Source organism: Tamandua tetradactyla, chromosome 22 (genome assembly GCF_023851605.1).
Source record: "Tamandua tetradactyla isolate mTamTet1 chromosome 22, mTamTet1.pri, whole genome shotgun sequence".
Lineage (NCBI taxonomy): Eukaryota > Metazoa > Chordata > Mammalia > Pilosa > Myrmecophagidae > Tamandua > Tamandua tetradactyla.
The window spans coordinates 38221948-38240775 of NC_135348.1; positions in this window are offsets into that span (position 1 = coordinate 38221948).

Genomic DNA, 18828 nt, shown 5'->3' on the forward strand with positions numbered 1-18828 from the left:
CTATTATCCAGGTCAGTTACAATAAGATATATTCCTTGGCTGGTTTAAGTAGTAATTATAGACTGGGCTTTACTAATTCAGTGTTTTTCATTCTTTGTCCTGTTGTGCCTTGAAGTCTAGAAATGCTCCAACTACTTGAATTTACCAACAATAAACACAAAATCATTTATCCAGGGTGGAATAATATAATCTAAGTTGTTTATCATATTGAAAAGCATATCATCAAACTTTATGATGAAATAAAGTTTCCACGAAGTAACTCTAGTAAGTGCTATTTACTATGGCCGGTCTAATCAGCCTAACTGAACATAGTAAATTGAACATTGGTATCTACATTAATTCCAGAGATTATAATTGTTGGATATGATTTGTCTAGTGGTGCCCTTTAATGGCTGGTTCTTCTGTTCCCTTACCTAACGGCTTAAATCTTCAAGTCACATTAAATTCTTATTCTGGCTATACCTTGTATAATTATATTGTGGTATATGGAATATCAAAGCATAATTTTCTTGCAGATAAATCAAGTCATATTTTAGTATTGTTAACATTAAAGCTTCAATCAGAATTAAAATTTACTGATACATTTAAAATTTGGTTTAAAAACTAAAGCAAATTTAACTGTTATTCCTGCCTTCTATGAGTCTGAGACTGAATCAGGAAATTAATTTTACTGTAGACTGCAAATAATATTCATACTCTTAAGTTTTAAATAGTAACATATAGCCTCACTCTCTCTACTTCTAGATGCTTAGCTAAATAAGAAGTAGTTGGGTAGGTTTTGCTTCTTTCAGTTCAACTGAGAGATAACCTTACTTGTAAAAATTTAAAGTTCTCAAGCCCTTATAATTTATATGCAGGAGTGTTTTTCACATTGGTGATAATTACCTCATATACTAGACTATAGCATTCAAATCCTCACCCAACCATTTAACATTTCACTTGCATAGCTGAAGAGGGTATTCATAATTCATTTGATATTTTTAAAATTACTCTGATTATAGTGGATGGTGATAGTACCCAAGCTGAATATTCAGAAAATAATTTCCTTCAAAAGAGTATAATGAAAATTGAAAGCACCGTGAATTCTTTTATTTCCTCATAACTTCATATTTTTTGTATCTTATGAGCAAATTAAAACCAAAAATTGAAGCATTGACAAATATTAAATAGACAAATATCAATCATATCTGATCTTGCTAGATTAGCTTACTTTTAAATACAGCCTTATATATGCACAAGACAGACAGTCATGATAAACTACTTTAAGGCTGAGTTTTTGACAAATAAGAATTTTAGCTTCCTTCAGTCTCTCTTCTCAGTATAGCATTACCCTTTAAAAATGCAACAATAAATCAATAGCATTCCCTGCACTGTAATGTAAAAAAAAAAATGACAAAACTACAGCATAACTCACATAAATAGAATGTTATGCTAATACTCAAATCTCTCACTCAAGGAAATAGAATTTAATTTTGCAGCCAGGCAGTTGTTCATCCTTTCCATTAAACACATTTCAAAAAAAATAAATAAAGTGATTAAACTACACTGTACATATTTTATCTGATAACCTGCTATTATCAATATTTCTCATCCTCTTTGCCGCATCGTTTGAAATGTAAAAATGAAAGTAGCTAACATATTTATTTTTTATAAATAACTAGATTTTTTCCTAATGTTATTTATAGGCATATTCAATAAATTATGACAATGAAAGTTCATCTTTATTCAATCTTTAAATGTAAGACGTACATTAGAGACACTTCAATTTATTTTTTCTCGGCAATGTTTCACACCATGTGGTTTACTTTAAAGATAAGAAAAGTGATGTATTAAAATGTTTCAAGCAGAATGAAATTTGCAATATAAGAACTTTACAAAATTTGTTTCTGAATCACCAAAGGCACTTCAACTTAAATTTAAGGACTATCTATCTATCTATAAGAAGTTTTACAAGTTAGAACTGTTTGAATGCTAAGAAATTCTCACCCAAAAATAAAAACACCTTAAACCTCTGGGAGTAATGGCATTTCTTATGAAGACTCATTTTGTCAGGATGATTTAAATTTTGGCAAATGCATTTTCACTGATATCACTCAATCAGACATAAAGGGCCATCTAATAAAATTAGCTTGATTCTTATTTGAGTTAGTAATAAAGTAATCATACAAGCAAAGGCCTCACTCAAACTAAATGTGGGTAAAACATTTTTATTCAAAAAGGTTTGTAGCCTTGTTTAGATATTCTTTGGACTCCAAATCTATTCTATGTATGTTCCCTACACACACACACACACAAAAAGAGTTAAAAGGCTTACTTTCCATTATTGACAAGTGTTTATAGATAGATTTTAGTTTAGGGAGTTCAAAATAAAATCTAAGTTTATTTGAAGTAATCAAATTTTTCTTGTAATTTTTTTGTCTAGGCAGAACTCTTCACACTGATATTCAGTGTTTGTTTGCTTTTTTTTTAATATATGCTATATAGCAGGGATCACATTTCATCCTTTTCCATGTGAGCAGCCCCCTATTGCAGCACCATTAGCTGAATTTTTGATTGGTTTTCCGTTTGTTTGTTTGCTTGTTTTTGGGAAGTGCATGGACCAGGGATCAAACCTCGGTCTCCTGCATGGCAGGCGGGAATTCTACCTCTGAACAATCCTTGCACCACCTGATATTTAGTTTTTAATTCATCATCGTCTATATGTGTATTTTTTCTATATTAACTACCCAAATAGCTCTTATATATATATATATATATTACGTTTTATAAAATAAACATATTTATCTTCTAGAAGTACAAGCACACACACCCCTTAAACCAGTCTTTGATTATGAATAATAGTTGAACTATATTTGTTTAAATACAACAACACAAAAAATTAACAAGCATGAGAATTATAATAATTAGGGTAAAGCAGAAAAGAAAAACATTTCCCTCTAAAAATTCTTATGTCTAATATAAGATTTGAAATTTTGAGAAACCATTTCAGTTATACATTTTTCTAATGCTATAGATCAGAAGTTACTCAGATATAATTTAAGAAAAATAGTCACAAACGCTGATGAAAACATAACCAACAAAAGCCATAATAACCAAAATTGGTATGCGTATTTATAACCAATAATGTCCATTAGAATATACTATATTTCATGTAATAGATAGAAGGCTGTTGTTTTTCCAGTAAGAGTCACATTCTATGAGAAAATAGTATTTTGAAAAATGAGTCATGTAATATGATTATGTAGTAAATCCATTTAAACATTTAATAAATTTCTATGCAGCTATGATTCCAAAGTTCTCTGCATAGAACATTACTTTCTACACCAACAACTAATATCTTGTTTTTCTAGTTATTTCTTAGTATTTTGTCTTTTAACTGAAGTATAGCATTGTTTTCAACAAATTCCTTTATTGTTAAAGATAGGATAATCATTAGCAAGAACTGAGAATTCTGAGTGGAGAAATAAATCGCCAACTCTAAGTAAAAATACAGAGTGAACTGGTTTTATCAGTGCCAGAATAAGCTGCCACTGCCATACTCCTCGCATAAGAGACGTTGCAGAATCGTTATATTTTTATGATCAAAGTGGCCAGCTGTGGTAGATCCTAAATTGGACCTGGGTCTAACTAAATACGAACCTGTATTTTGGGGAAAAAAAATCCAGAAATCTTCCTCATATCTACCACCCCTAGTCACCACTCCTGCCTTTCCACATAGGAGGAAACTAGTAATTGCCAGTATTTGAAGCTTCTCTTTGACAGAGTCAATAAACCAGAAATCATTGTTATCATAAAAGTCAATATAAAAGCAAATGCCATTTAACTTATGGCAGAAACTAGAGTAGATGGCTTAGGCACCTCTGGTTATCTGATGGGTTGTCAGATTAATTGCTTTTTATCTCAGAAACATGAAAAGCAAAACCGAGACAAGCAGGAGATTCAAAATAGAAAGGAAGCAGTGGCACAAGACACGCAGGATGCCAAGACTGGAGCAGACACATGCACAGCCAGCAGGCTGTAAACTCTTAAATCCTGAAAACTGCGCTACACCTAAAGAAGGAAGCGGCCCTATTTTTTTTATATATATATTTTTTATTCTTTTATTTTTTTGGCTTTTACAATAGGGTTGGCTTTTATTCACTTGCAGGTTCTCACGGTCCTTAGGATGAGAAAACATCCCAATCAAGGGCTGCTTTCTCCCTGCGGACCAGCTACCAGCAGTCCTTAGCTCCTTCGTCACATGGTGACATCTGCTGGGCTCTCCCTTCTCTCCCAGGGTTCGTCGTTTTCAGCTTCTGGCTTCAGTGGCTTCCTCTCGGTTTCTGTGTGTCCTTCTCTCTCGGTTTCTTTTATCCTCCTCTAAAGGACTTTAGTAAGAGGATTAGACTCACCCTGAATGAGGCGGGTCACATTTCAACTAAAGTTCCTACTGGAATAGGTCCACACCCACAGGAAGGGATTAGCTCTAAGAACATGATCTTCTCTAGGGTTCCTAAGATTTCAGACCATCATAGAAACCTAAAAGAGATAGACAGACAAAGGGGGGGGGGGGGGGCATTTGGATCAGGATTTGAAAAGCAATCAGCTGCAGAAGCATAAGTCCTGAGTGTGAATATCCATTCCTGAACTGAAAACCAAGACAAAGCAGCACATCCTGATGTCTTACTATACATTTCTTACTATGCTCGTTCTTTTCTTAATGTTAAGTTTTCTTCTCAGGTGAGTTTTAAAAAACGTTCAAACTTCCTAATGTTATAGCCAAGCAACCATAACTATAACTGTTTTTGTCCTTGGCCACATAGTAAAATAATTATTTCTTAATGCAACATAAAATATGCTGAAACTTTAGAAACATTTTCTTGGACACACCATTTCGCATTGTGTTTTTCATGTAAGAACATTTTCATGTTTTTACAATTAACCACATTGTCCACAACACATATTTTTAAAGATTAAGTTTTGTATCAAGCTCAACTTATTTTTTGGTAGGACTGTGGTCTGTACAAAAGTAAAGTTGCAGCTCTTTCAGAGATTTGCTTTGTTCTGCCGGGCCGAGCATTTGCGCCGTTAAAAGGCAGCAAATTAGCAAACTAGGAAGCAGTTTCTTATATCTGAGCCCTTCAAACTGATCATTTTGCCACACCTGCGGCCAGTTTATAAAGAAGATAGTATTAGAGTCAGGACTAAAATTCAGGAAAAGATGAAGCAACCCATTACCCAGAACCTCAAAACACTGAACCACAAGCATAAATATCTCGAAATTTCTCCTTTATAAACACATTTATAAAACAATGAAGGAACCAAAAATGTTCAGGATGCAAATTCAGCTAATAATTTAAAAATATGATCTATTTTCATTCTGTAACAATCAGTTTTTTAAAGGATTGCATGAGGATAAAAAATTATTATAGATCAATAACTGAACTTAAGTTTCAGTACTAGACATTGCCACAAATTAAACATTTATACTGCCTAATTTGTGTTTAACTTATTGTTAAATAAAAACTAAAATAATTACTGAATAGTTATCAAATATTTTTCCTACTTAATATTATTTTGACTACCTAAGAGTACTTAGCTTCGGAAGACTGATGTTCCAGGTAAAACAATACTTAAGGATATGAAAAGATGTGTGCATTCAGTTTCCTTAACAGAATGCGCTTTGTAAGCTAAATATTTCAGAGTGTGTAACTGGGAAAGAACTACAGTTCTATCTTTGAAATTATTTCATAGTGAAAATGATTCACAAAAGTGGGCAGATGATTTCTCTAACATTTAACCAGCTTAAGGAAAAATAGCAAAAGGTTATATATGTAACCCAGCTCTGCCAATGGTGGCTGTGTAGCTCTGGGCAAAAACCTGTTCTGAGATTCACTTTATTTCTGATATAAATCATATAACTTTTAAGGTTACTTCCAACCGAAAAATTCCATGACCTTTTGTATTTCTTTAGGTACGTGTTACTTGATTTCTTTGCGCTCATTTGTGTTATACTATCTAAATGGATTGTGTAAGGTGCACAGGAGAGCAAACCAAAACGCCTCAGTTGGAAACATATTTTAAAAGGATTCAATGGTTCTGTGTTTACATCCAAGTATGGCTACAGAAGGAGAGAAACTATCTAAATCATAGTCAGTACAGATGTTTACTTAAAGCCTTTTATTTCTATTTGTGCATATGCCAGATCACAGCTTAGAAATATACTCCATCTAGCTCTCTTAAGGTACAATTTAAATGGGACAGAACACAACCATTGAGTGATACTGTCTTTGAATATCTGTAGATTGGGTCTGACTATACATTCAAGGTTTCCTTGCTTCTCTTTCAAGGTCTCTCCTTTCTCTTTTGTATTTCTCTCTGTTTAAAGAATTCATTCTCATTATTTAGTACCTGGTTTTCACTACTCACACATGTTAGCTCTTTGAAATATTATTGCCCATGAACCATGACATATTCTTTTTATATCAGAAGCAGAAGCTAAAAAGATGAAGACATCGAACATTTTAATTCCATGGTTATTTGAAAAGTAGAAAACGATATCAAGAATCCAGTTGCCAAATTAGAGGACTTTATACATTATGAAATGTCCTATTTTATATCATGGTCCGAAATCTATTTCTCATTCAAAAAAAAAAAATTATTCCTAAACATTTGTTATATCTTTTGCTGGAAACAGAAGAAATAGTTTTTTCTTTGACAAAACTATCCCAGGGGAAGAAAACCGATGCTTTTCCAGATGACAGCAAAGTCTTCCTGAGATGCCGGGACGTGGAGTCAGGATACAGGAGCAGGCTTTTAGCTGAAATTCATAAAATTTCAGCTAAAAGATGATGGCTTGGGCCGCTTTGCAGCTGGTCCACCTGAGTTGGTTCTGTTATCAATGTTATTTAACTGTCTTCATCATCTTCATCAGTGCGCCCAAAGCCCCACATCAAGCTGCAGCCACCCGCTCCCTCTCCGGCCACAGGTCTGCAGGCTCCGGCCAGGGTCCCCGGGCCTCCAGGGCCACCCGCCCCGCCCTGCGTGCTCCGCTAACGGCTCCACGGCGACCCCTAGAGGCGCCCTTTTTACTGCGAAGACAGAGCGTTTTAGCCTTCTGGAGTCTCTGAGTCTCCGGAACAGCCGCCGTCACAGTCATAGACACAGCTGTGAAATGAGTCAGTTTTCCTGCGTATCTAGCCAGGCTTTGAAAACATATATACTTTGAAGTAAACATGCACACGTTAAGTATTCAAAACTAAGTGATGATATATTTGATAGTATAATTCTTATACTAACTTTAGTGATTTCATTGGGTTTAATTCCAAGAATGATCCTGCGCAATGCTTCATGTTAAAATATTCTAGGAGGAATTCACAAATAATCGCCATTTCTGACGTTTCTTCTTGGAGAATTGGGAGGCGGCAGGCAAGATTTTCTGCAGATAGAGCCTAGGAGGCCGTGCTAAAAAGAGAACATAAGAGCATCAGACGGTGGGAGGGAGCAGTTTGATGAGGGTGGGGATGGACCCAAAAGCAAGGATGTTCTGGAACTTCACAGCCAAGAGAATAGGCCAGGGCCAGTTTTGTGAGTTTGGCAGCTGTGTGTGTGGCATAGGCCCCATGCTGAGAAGGAGCTTGCACTTTGTTCAGTGCTCCTCTGTCACTATCTTGAAATTCTCATACATTATAGAACGGGGGCCTTATGTCCTCATGTCGCACTGGGCCCCTCAAATTATGTTGTTGGTATTGGAACAGGTTGAAGCAAAATGCATTTCCTTCGTTAAAAAGAGCAAGTTAGAGCAGCCAGGCATAAAACTGGAAAGAAATTCAGAAGTTTCCACCGAAAACCCAGAAAGGTGAGGAGACTTCTCAGACACCAGGAAACAAAAGTGAAGGAGGATTTCTTCGTGGTATTTCCTGAAGATGGTTGTTATGAAGATGACAATTTTAGATATCTACTGGAATTGATAAGAAATGAATAAAGGAGGAGGGGTGGTTTCCCTCAAAATTGTTGAGACATTTCATAAAGAAGTGTCATTTCCAGAAACGGCAGATCTAGCACTTTTCGGTGACTACAAAGCAATATTAATTAAGAAACACACTATCAACATCAATAAAGAATACATTTTATCAAACATAAAGAAAGGAAATCCAGTTATTTAATACACTTTTGGGCATTTAAAATCCTAAATAGAGACTCTAACAGATAAAGACTATTTCAAAATTTCAAACGGAGTTGTGAGTTTTATATTTTTTTCTTTAGTTTTGCTTTGACTTTGTGTGAAACAGACATAAACCTGAATTTTTTTTCCTTTCCTTTCATAAAAAGAATTCTTAAATATACTCTCTATGCCTATTTACTTTTTACTTCAGAGAAGCTCTCATAAAGTCCCATAGAGGACTATCCTATAACATGATAATGCTTACTGCACCTCCCATTTTCTCAAGAAAAAAAAAAAAAATTTTTAGATAAATCACAAAAATCATCTCTCTGCTTTGAACATTACCCCTATTAACTTGGATTTATGGAAAACAAAGGGTAGATTAACATATGTACAATTATTTGTGTGGACACCTGTTTCTTAACATTACTCACTGCTTCAGTTAAAAAAATCCTTTATATTATAGTACATGTTAGAAATGAAGGAGTTATAATTTCATTCTAAACAATGAATCAGCCGATCCTCCATTAAAGCAAAGTGCCAATATAATAGAGTTAAGTATATTTTATTAGAAAAATTTCCATTTACATAATGTCTGAACTAAACCTCCTATTCAGGGCCATAAAAGTTTATGAGAAAAGTAAGGTAGAATAAGAAATTGCTCCATATGCTAGACCTAACAATCCACATGTATGCATGTATGTATGTATTGGTTAACTGTTAAATATAAAAACGCTAAAGAAGATGCAATACATCAGTTGTACCTAACCCTTGTCCAAACCATATGGCATACTTTGCTAAGGAGTGAAAAGAAAGCAGGACTTGATTGTACATATGTGACCAAAATAAAAATTAACCACAAAACAACAATATAGAACTACACAACGCAGTGTGACTCCTAGGGTAGACTATGGGCTATGGTTAATGGTATAATTATAGCAATATTGTTTCATCAAGTAGCAAAGGCACTTCACTAATACAAAGTGTCAATAATAGGGAGAAATGTGACTATGTCTGGGAATATGTAGGCACTCCATATATTCTGTGTGTATTTTCTGTAAATCCATAACTGCTCTAGAAAGAAAAAAAATTCTTCAAAGTGCAATAATAAAAAAATACATGAGCCTGGGAATCACTCCTTTGTCCTGAGTCTAACTGACCTTTCCAGTTCTTATCTTTTCCTCATTCACCTGACCATTAACCCTTCAGAAATCAATCCTCTCTAAGTGCATCTTTGGTCTACTAAACTGACAGTAATCTCTCCACTTAGCATTTATGCTGTTTCACTATATAGCTCTTAATGTTTTTTATATTATCACATTAATTATAATGCACATGTTCATTTCTTCTTACAAACTTATTTTGTCTTCATATATTTGCATTACCTTTCACTTTTTCTAAACAAAATACAACTAATTATGGCAGATTAAGTAAAATTTCTCTTTGCTACAATAATGGTTGTATGAACGGATGGATGGATGGATGGATGGATGGTTGGACAGATGGATGAATGATGGATAGACGGAAGGATGGATGGCAGATGGATGCATGATGGATGGATAAATGGATGGAGGAAGGGATGGATGGATGAATAATGGACAGATGCATGGAGGGATGGAGGGACAGATGAATGATGGATGGATGGATGAATGGAGGGATGGAGGGATGGATGGATGAATGAATAATGGATGGATGCATAGAGGGATAGAGGGACGGAAGAATGATGGATGGATGGATGGAGGGATGGATGGATGATGCTGGATGAATGAGTGGAGGGATGGATGGATGGATGGATGGACGATCAATGGATGAATGGATGGATGATGAATGGATGGAGGGATGGAGGGATGGATGGATGGATGGATAGATGGAGCAAGGAGCCTCTTGAAAGGCCTGGACTTTGCAGTCAAACACACACTTGATTCACATTTTGAACATTCCCAGCTAGTCTTGCTTGACTATGGCAATTTGCTTATCATTTATATGTCTCAGATTTCAAAAAGTTCATTATCTTGAGTAAAAGAACATTACTGTAAGAAACACATGAGATAATATACATAAAAAATTACCTGTAACATAAAAAATACTGAACAAAATTAAATCTATACTGTTTAAGGGCAACGATACTCAGGCCAGATGAAGGAAAGGAGGCCCAAAGTGTGAATGGAATTTTATCAGAGGGAAACAGAATGAGAGCACAAGAAAATTAAAAGTTAATTCCAATTTGATATATGGCAAAATAGAGTGTTAAGGAAGAAGTAGAATATTAAAGAAAAACAGCCTGATTTATGGGCACAGTTGAAATACCCCGGTAAAAATGAAAATTCGGGTATTTTAAACATAATTTTAGACATGAGTAACTAAATGTTACATGATGTCTGTTAGATACAATGATTAAGAGCTTGTGTTCATTTTCCCTATACAAAATAGAGCAATCTTTGTCCTTATCTCTATCACAATAATATTATGAAAAAAAAGAAGATAAAACATGTTTGAACATACTTTGAGCTATTTGAAAGGTTTGATTCTTGTGTTTGAGTATTTAAGCTCCTCTTTTTCCTGAAGGGCTATGATATTATTTTGATTATTCCTTCAAGTGATATTCCAGGCAGGCTCTCTAGGCCACTTCACCATCACTCTAACAGCCCAACTGCCAGAAATTACTCCTTTATGTCTGGCTCTCCAGCAGTACTGAAGGAATAACTCAGATAATTTAGAATCTTGAATTCTGATATTTTATTTTGGATACTGTTCATGTGCACCAATGACTGACATCAAAAACATCAGTATTTATAATAAATTGCTTTACACAGTAAGGTCAAATCACTCTCCTTTGGATATTGTCTTGAGTACATATAAAGAACTAAATAAATAATGAATGACCTTTATTCCTTTCCTCCATTTATCTGATTAGAATCATGTCTCATTTTTAAAATCCTAGGTCAAAAGTCTTATGAACACATTGGAATATATAATATTCAGGTTTTGTCAAAATTGAAAGACCTCCTAAAAAAGCCAGCATGGAAGCAAATAATAGCAATCATTACTTCAGTAATTGTTAAACAGATTCAGACAAGACAATGTGAAAGGACATACGCCCTCTGTGTTAAAATCCCAAAACCATCTCCTTTCCTCTTGATTCGGACTGTGTTACAAGGTGAGGAATTTACTTTTTAAGGAAAAAAAAAAGTTCTTAAGTGCTTTGCAATGAACGGGATTAAAGAAAAACTTAACTCCCTAAATATAAAAAAAGAAAAATTCAGATAGCAAACATGAGCAGTGTTTTATTATCACTTTGATAAGGAGATCATTCCCTCAATAGAATTGCATCGCCATCCTTCTTTGCATTGCTTTTGCTCCAGAAAGTGGTACCCACAGAAATCCCCTGATATTACTTGCTGTCATCTTGACATATTGCTCTTTCTACAGGGTTTGCATCATTGACATATATCTCCACAGACATTGCTAGCTCATTTCATTTGACATTGCAACATCATGTCTATGGATTTATATTATAAAAATCTCATGAGAATGTCAATGACACAAAATCCCATTACAGTGAGTGGGAATTAGTGACATTAGAAAAACATTATGGAGAGTGTCTGGAATAGCACATTTCTGGGAGTCCGGTTTCAGTAAAATGGAGACACTCTCCATTTAATTATGTAAATAAATTAATTGGCAATATTTTTACCATAAAAGATGAACTTAAAAGGAAGTAATCAGAAATGTTGGAAATGAAAAGAAATAGGATATTTTTTGTTTCATTATTTTAAGGGCAACGATACTCAGGCCAGATGACGGGAAGGAAGGTGCCTCATTCACTTGTCACTACCTGTTCCAGTCAGCAACTTCACAGCGCAACTACAGAAAACTTGGGAAAGGATTAAGCCAGGGTATTGGAAACTTAAGCCAAATACTACTTCTGGTACTAATATATTTAAATTCATCAGGTTAATTTAAAAGCTGACTGGGGATAAAAATCAACTACTTCAGATTTCGCAGTAGATAATAGAGCCCTTGTCTTTTACATATATCTTTATCTTTTTTATTTTAATTTCATGCTGAGGAATGGCATCATGTACTAACCCTGGTTACATCGTGGGAAAAAGTTATTTACTGACAGCCCTGCCGCAGTCACTCTCATTCATGGCATGAAAGAAAATGAGCTGGAGGTCTCTCAGTTGATAAGACAGACAGAATTGTGAATCTTTAAGATGTTCCCAACTTTGTATGCTACTAGCCAAACCAATTTTTTTCTCTTGCTAATAATGGATATCAATGTGTAGGCTTCCCAGGAGTCTCTAGCTTCTGTCCAAAGGAAAGCTTTATGTTTTGTGGAGAGGGAATTCACGTAGTTTTGGGAGCTATGGAGTTTAGGAGTGTCGCACAATCGTTTAGAGCTCACTGGACAGGTATTGCAATGCACGTTACCACTTATCTGTTTGGTGATTTAAAATCACCTCTTGGAGGCTATTTCTGATATTAGCTCAGTTATTTTATCACGTGCTTTAGTTGTAAAGCATATGTACCATACAGACCAAAAAGTTTAATCAATTTCTAATATTCATAATCTTCTAAAAACTGGGAAGTTTACATTAGGAGACAAAGTTCAATACATAGTAGTTAAATGATGGAATATTATTCTGATAAAAAAATCATTGTTACTTGGGGTTCCTAGTGAAAAAAATATGTTTTGTAGTCAGGCAGAAATTGCCTGGAATCATATTCCTCTATTTATTAGAAGACTAATCGTTGCCCCCACCAAGGGGGAAAACAAGCGCTGGGAAGAATAGAATCAATTTTCAGACCAACATTGAGACTTGAATAAAACAGGACACACAAAGTACCAAGCAGAGACCTGACAGACATATGCACAAGTTCCTCTGTTCATGACCATTTACATTGCCTTTTGTTCATGATAGTTCCGAAAAGAATGCATACATACCCATTTTGGTAATTAGCAATTTTCTCAACAATGAAAAAAAGAAAATAATCTTCCCACTTCAAATTGTGTAGATGCCGTAGATACTATTGTAGATCCACTGAGACTCAGAATTTGAGTGTGACTCAAGCACCAGTGTCAATATTTTAGATGCATTTCCATGATTTATCTGTTCACCATTGCCTTCTAATTGATCTCTTCCCCTCCTTGGCATATCTCAAAACATGTCCTCATTGAAGTGGAAGTATGAGTTCCCAGCAGTTGTCTATTTATCATCTGTAGCTTTCAATAAAGATAGAATGAGAGTAAGACCCAAAAGAAGTAGCTTTCTCTGTTTCCTTATATAATTAAAGAGACTGAAATTACATGGTGAACTTCATCACACAGTAGGCATTTAACTCCAAATATTTTCTCATACCTTGTCCTGTTTTCCCTACTAATTGATTTTAAATGCATTTTTAAATTTTGGTATTTAAATAAATTGTAAATTAGCTATATTTACTTCATTCATAAATATTTACTTTATGATGTATTTGAAAAATAAGTCTGATCTTTGAAGGGTTGGGAACAAACATAACAAATATTCTTTACCTAATCAATGAAACATGTCTTTTCCCTAAATACATTTTTTTTGGTATTTTTTGAAATGTGCTAATATTATAAAAGGTGGGGGTAAGTGTGTAGGATACTTAATGGATTGTCCTCTATTTTATCAGCTCAAGTCCACCAATTTTTCCATGCCAGAATGCTCATTGTTATTTGCTCCTTTGACCTCAATGAGTACAACGCTATACTTTCTCCAGACATCACAGTGGGTCCATATTTTCCTTCCTCCTCTGTTCTAGCACCCCTTTTCACATAAGACTCTGTGCCATTACCAAAGATCCTGCTTCTTTCTCTGTGTTCTCCCTGTGTTGTGGCTCATTACTAACCAGAAGTGCCAAAGTTGCCTGGGCTATGGCCTCCTTTTATTGAGAGGGCTCTACTAAAGTGAAAAGGGTTTCTTCTCCAGACACACCTTCAGCATGACACACCTTAGTGAATTTACATGTCTAATATGATAGATGTTTTATTTAGAAACTAATCTGTTTCCGCTCACAACACTGATTTTGTAGACTGCCTACACTCAGAGGTCAGAGATGTTATAATGTAATCTATCTATCTGTATATATAGGCACGTATGTGTGTGTTTGTGTATATATGCATATTCCTTGGTTTTCTTGTCTTCTAGTCATCATGACGTACCTTCAAAATATAGTTTGGGATTCAATTTGAACTTTTTTCTCTGTACTAGTCAGGAAAAGTTCAGTTACATGACAATAGCCAACAATCTTCCAAACCCCAGTAACGAAGAAAGCAAAATGGCATCTCTTTTTCATGTAAACACCCATCATGCATCCAGTGTGGGTTCTTTATTATATTGCCACTGTCCTCAGTCTCAGAGGCAGCCTGCCGGACTGGCCACCTCCTGGGGCATTGCTGATTTCCCTGGCAAAGGGAAAGGGTTCCTGACCAGCCTCCTAATGACAAACACCCAATCTAAAGGTGATACTCTGCTTAACCTCCTTGGTTAGAATTGATCACATGCACCAGCCAAAGTCATGGGATATGAAACCCTGACATGTGCTCAGAAGAACTGAACTATTGTCAAATGGCACTGATTACTATCAAATTATAAACAGTTGTCATTACTGGAGGTGGGGTGGTGACAAACTGCAAACTTGGGACTGCAAGAACATTCTCAATACCTGCATTCTCTCATCAGCCAGCACAGAGTTTGGTGCACAGAGGGTTTTGGTAGATATTGAGTAAGTGAAGTAGGGTATGGTTAAAAACAAAAGCTGAATGGTAATAATTTCAAAAAGCTATCCTCTTACAACTTTAAATTACCCATTGGGGAAAGACAGGGATATATAGTAGCAGAATTAAATGAATCAAATGAAATTGGTTAGGATTGCATGGCAAGTTATAATCGACAAACCCCCATTTGTGCATTTTTTTAAATTTAAATGAAACTACCTGCCCTAAGGTAGAAGGCAAAAGTAGTTTTTAAACTGTAATATGCTTATAATATTAAATAGATTTCATTTCTACCAGCCAGAATGAAGCCACAGAAGAAAATCCAGCTGGGATAGGTTTATAATCCAAATAGAAAATCAAAATCACAATTACAAGCACAGATAAAAATATACAGTGCTAGAGAGTGTCACTGTGTATAAATCCAGGAGCAATTTTAAAGCAAAGAATATTGATTGGGGTGCATAGACCTCCTCAATTGAACAATCTGAAATGCGCGCCCATCTCCCCTTGATTTTCCCCATGTGTTGCCTGCCAGCATTATATCTGTCATCTTGCAGTCAGTTCACTGACACCCTGTAGCTTCGTTGAATAAATGAATCAGGAAACAATGAAAAATATGTCGAGGCAGGCTGTCATTTAGAGAATAAATGGAAGTTGGCTAGAATTACTGAGAGAAGGAAACAGGGTAAGGAAGTACAAGAAGGAGTAGATGCCTGAGTCATCTGATGCTATACACAGGGATCACAAAACAAATGAAGGAAGGATTCCAATGGAGCCATCCAAACGAAAATGAATGAGACCTAGGCTCAAAGTAAAAATTCATATATCATGCTTTAAAAAAAGCAAAGTGTCATTTTAAGCAATTCATTAAGATCGTTAAGGCTGACCACAAACTTAAACTCCAAAATATAAGCTGTCTGAGATACATGTGTAGGGGTCTTATAGTAACCCATAGGCAGAGGACTAGCAGTACTCCTTGGCTAAGTGGATTGCATTGCCTGCTGCTTTTATATCTCATCTCACTTGAGCATGTATTTGATATTCAGAGAAAATGCAGGATAGCTAACGAATACTGCAAGCTCAAATGCATTTTTTTTCTATGCAGATTTATGGACAACTGGGTAAAACATTTGGAGTGAGCAGCCCAGCATGAGAAGCATGGATGGAGGATAGAGTCTTCAGTTTTTAATTATATGCCTCCCTCTAGCCACCTACTTAATCTAGTTGAATCTTACCTGCGTCTCCTAGCTGTACCATCTGGCTAAACAAACTAGAGTCCTCATGGTACATGCTGTCTGATAATAGAATAGTGATCATTTAAAATACGGATAAGATGCTTTCAAAGAATTGAGTCATGTATCAAGGCTTCTGTTTTGGTTTTATAAACATTCTGAACTCCTACGTAGCTGTCATCCACCCCATTTTAATTGCAGATCCTTTTGGGAGGCAACAAGATAGAGATGAAATATCCAGAGGATCTGAAATCACAAAGTATAAGGCTTTGTTCTAGCACTTACTAGCAAGATTTAAGTGAATCACTTCATGTCTCTTAATGAATGCTAGTTATGTAACACTTTTAAAGAGCATACCAGTCTCCTGCGCTAGAGTCTGCAGGATTATATGACTAATTCACATAAATATTCTTAAGTACTTCATACATTCTACAGCAATATAAAACATAAGTTATAAAATTTTAGCAGAAATTTTTAAAGGAATAGTTCTGGGAAATTACAGAATTGTTTGAATGTAGTTTTTTTTTTTTTTATATTTCCAGATCAAGGGCAATCTCACATCTATCCAAAATATGGATGTGGTGTCATTGCACAGAAAATGCTTTGGCAAATATACGGAGAATAAGGCTTACTGGGGAAGGTGGGAGCTTAGTGTTGAAATGGTTGGAAATCAGTAGTGCAAGGGAGGGCTTGTGCACATTATAATGTTACCTTACTACTGAAAAATATTAATGATCTGTGAAATAATAAAGTTCTAACACCAGATTCTGTCACTCCAATTTTTGAGATAGTATATAGCTAATGTTTGACCTTCTTTAAACTTTTAAATCTCTTAGATAATATTTCCGTGATGTTATTCCATTTGAAATGTATTTTGTCCTACAAAATATCACAAAACATAACAATGTTTAATATTTGTTTCCATTATGGAAACCTTCACACATAGAGCATGGAGAATCTAGTTTTATTGGCATGCTGTCTGGTGGGGTCACATTTCACTATTGCATCCATTATTGCAGCACCATTTGTTGACTCTGTGTTTGTTTGTTCATCTGTTTTGTTTTTGCGTGTTTGTTTGTTTTGGGGGGAGTGCATGGACCAGGAACCAAATCCCGATCTTTCACATGACAGGTGAGAATTCTACCACTGAACTATCCTTGCACCCAGAATCCAGTTTTTATGTAAGCCCTTTCACTAGGAAAAACATAGCTAACATTCATGGAGTACCTACTGTATCTCATGTACAGGTCTACGTGTGTGTGTGTGTGTGTGTGTGTGTGTGTGTGTGTAGTTTCACTTAAACTGAAGATAGCCCTGCAATTAAACATTGACTTGTCCAAGGTCACTGATCCAGATTTATTTTTCTCCGGAGCTCTAGTCGGTGGAGAGACTCTCTGTGCATCACACATATACTTTGGTGGTTGGCCAGCAGGATATCGGCACATGGCACAGATTTAAAGGGGAAAAAAAAGGTAGAACAGTCTTCCCTATATGGGTATGCTTCAAATAAACCACACCAAAGTGCCAAACTGCAGGTGAATATTCATTTTGTGGAATGAATTTTATACAAAGGACAAAGGGGCTTTATTCATATGCAAAGCAAAGTACTCATTTTAGGAACAGTTAAATGTTGATTACTATTCTGCAATTCTGGTTTAATTAAATACTATCATTAAGGACCGTACTAAATAATGTGCTAGCATTTCAGCTCTGTGGATAAGATATTCATCTGAGGTTCACCACCACAGAAGCATTAAAAACTTGGACTTTAAAGGCTAATGGTTTCCATAGCACTGGTCCCCTGTCCTCTCACAGCTCTGGGTATGTGGAGCCATCTGTACATAAATTTATGTGTTCACCTAGAATTGGAATGAGCCAAGCTAACTCAATGCTGCATACATAAATGCAAATGAAGAACACACACTGGTGATGGGAAAAATGAAAGGAAAGGAGCCGTGACACAGTGTTTTCCTTTTGGCTCTGCCAATACCAGTGCCACTGTGTAAATGTCACTACCATACTCAGTGACATTACAAGAGACCAGAAAGTTCCCAACAGATGCCTCATTTGGCAGATCATAAGCTGAGCCTCAGAGAAGTAAAGTGATTTACGAAAGATCACACAGCTTGTTGCTGACCCAGTAAGATAAAAAATCAAAATGTGCCCATCATATTGTTTTTATCAGTATTAGTCACTCTATACATTTAAAATTTTGAGCAAGATTGACTTTTAGATATGAATGGAGCAAAACGCTGTAGTTGTTGATGTTTAAGATTTCCCATGAAAAGTGAATGTGTACAGAAAACTAGGAGCTGAGAAACTTAGGCCTAAGTTAATGAATGACCTAATCTCTCAGAGCCTTAGTTATCTCATTTTACACAAGAGGTTATGGTAGTGGGATAGAGGGAAACTTCTTAGTTGTGTCATTATTAAGAAGTTCATAGGATATGAAATCTGCAATTTATTTGGTTCCCTCATCAGTATTTCAAGAGATTTTCAGTTGCATGAACCTAATATACTTGAGACATAATTTCTTTATAAATTGCAGCTATGTCTGTTCAAAATATAGAAGTTTCACAAAGACAATAAGTTAATATTAACGCACATTTCGTAAGAGAATTAAAATCCATCTATTTTCTAGGCTAAGTAAGACCTCAGACTTTTATGATATGACAGACTTTAAAGGATGATAAACTTCTTGACCTGCC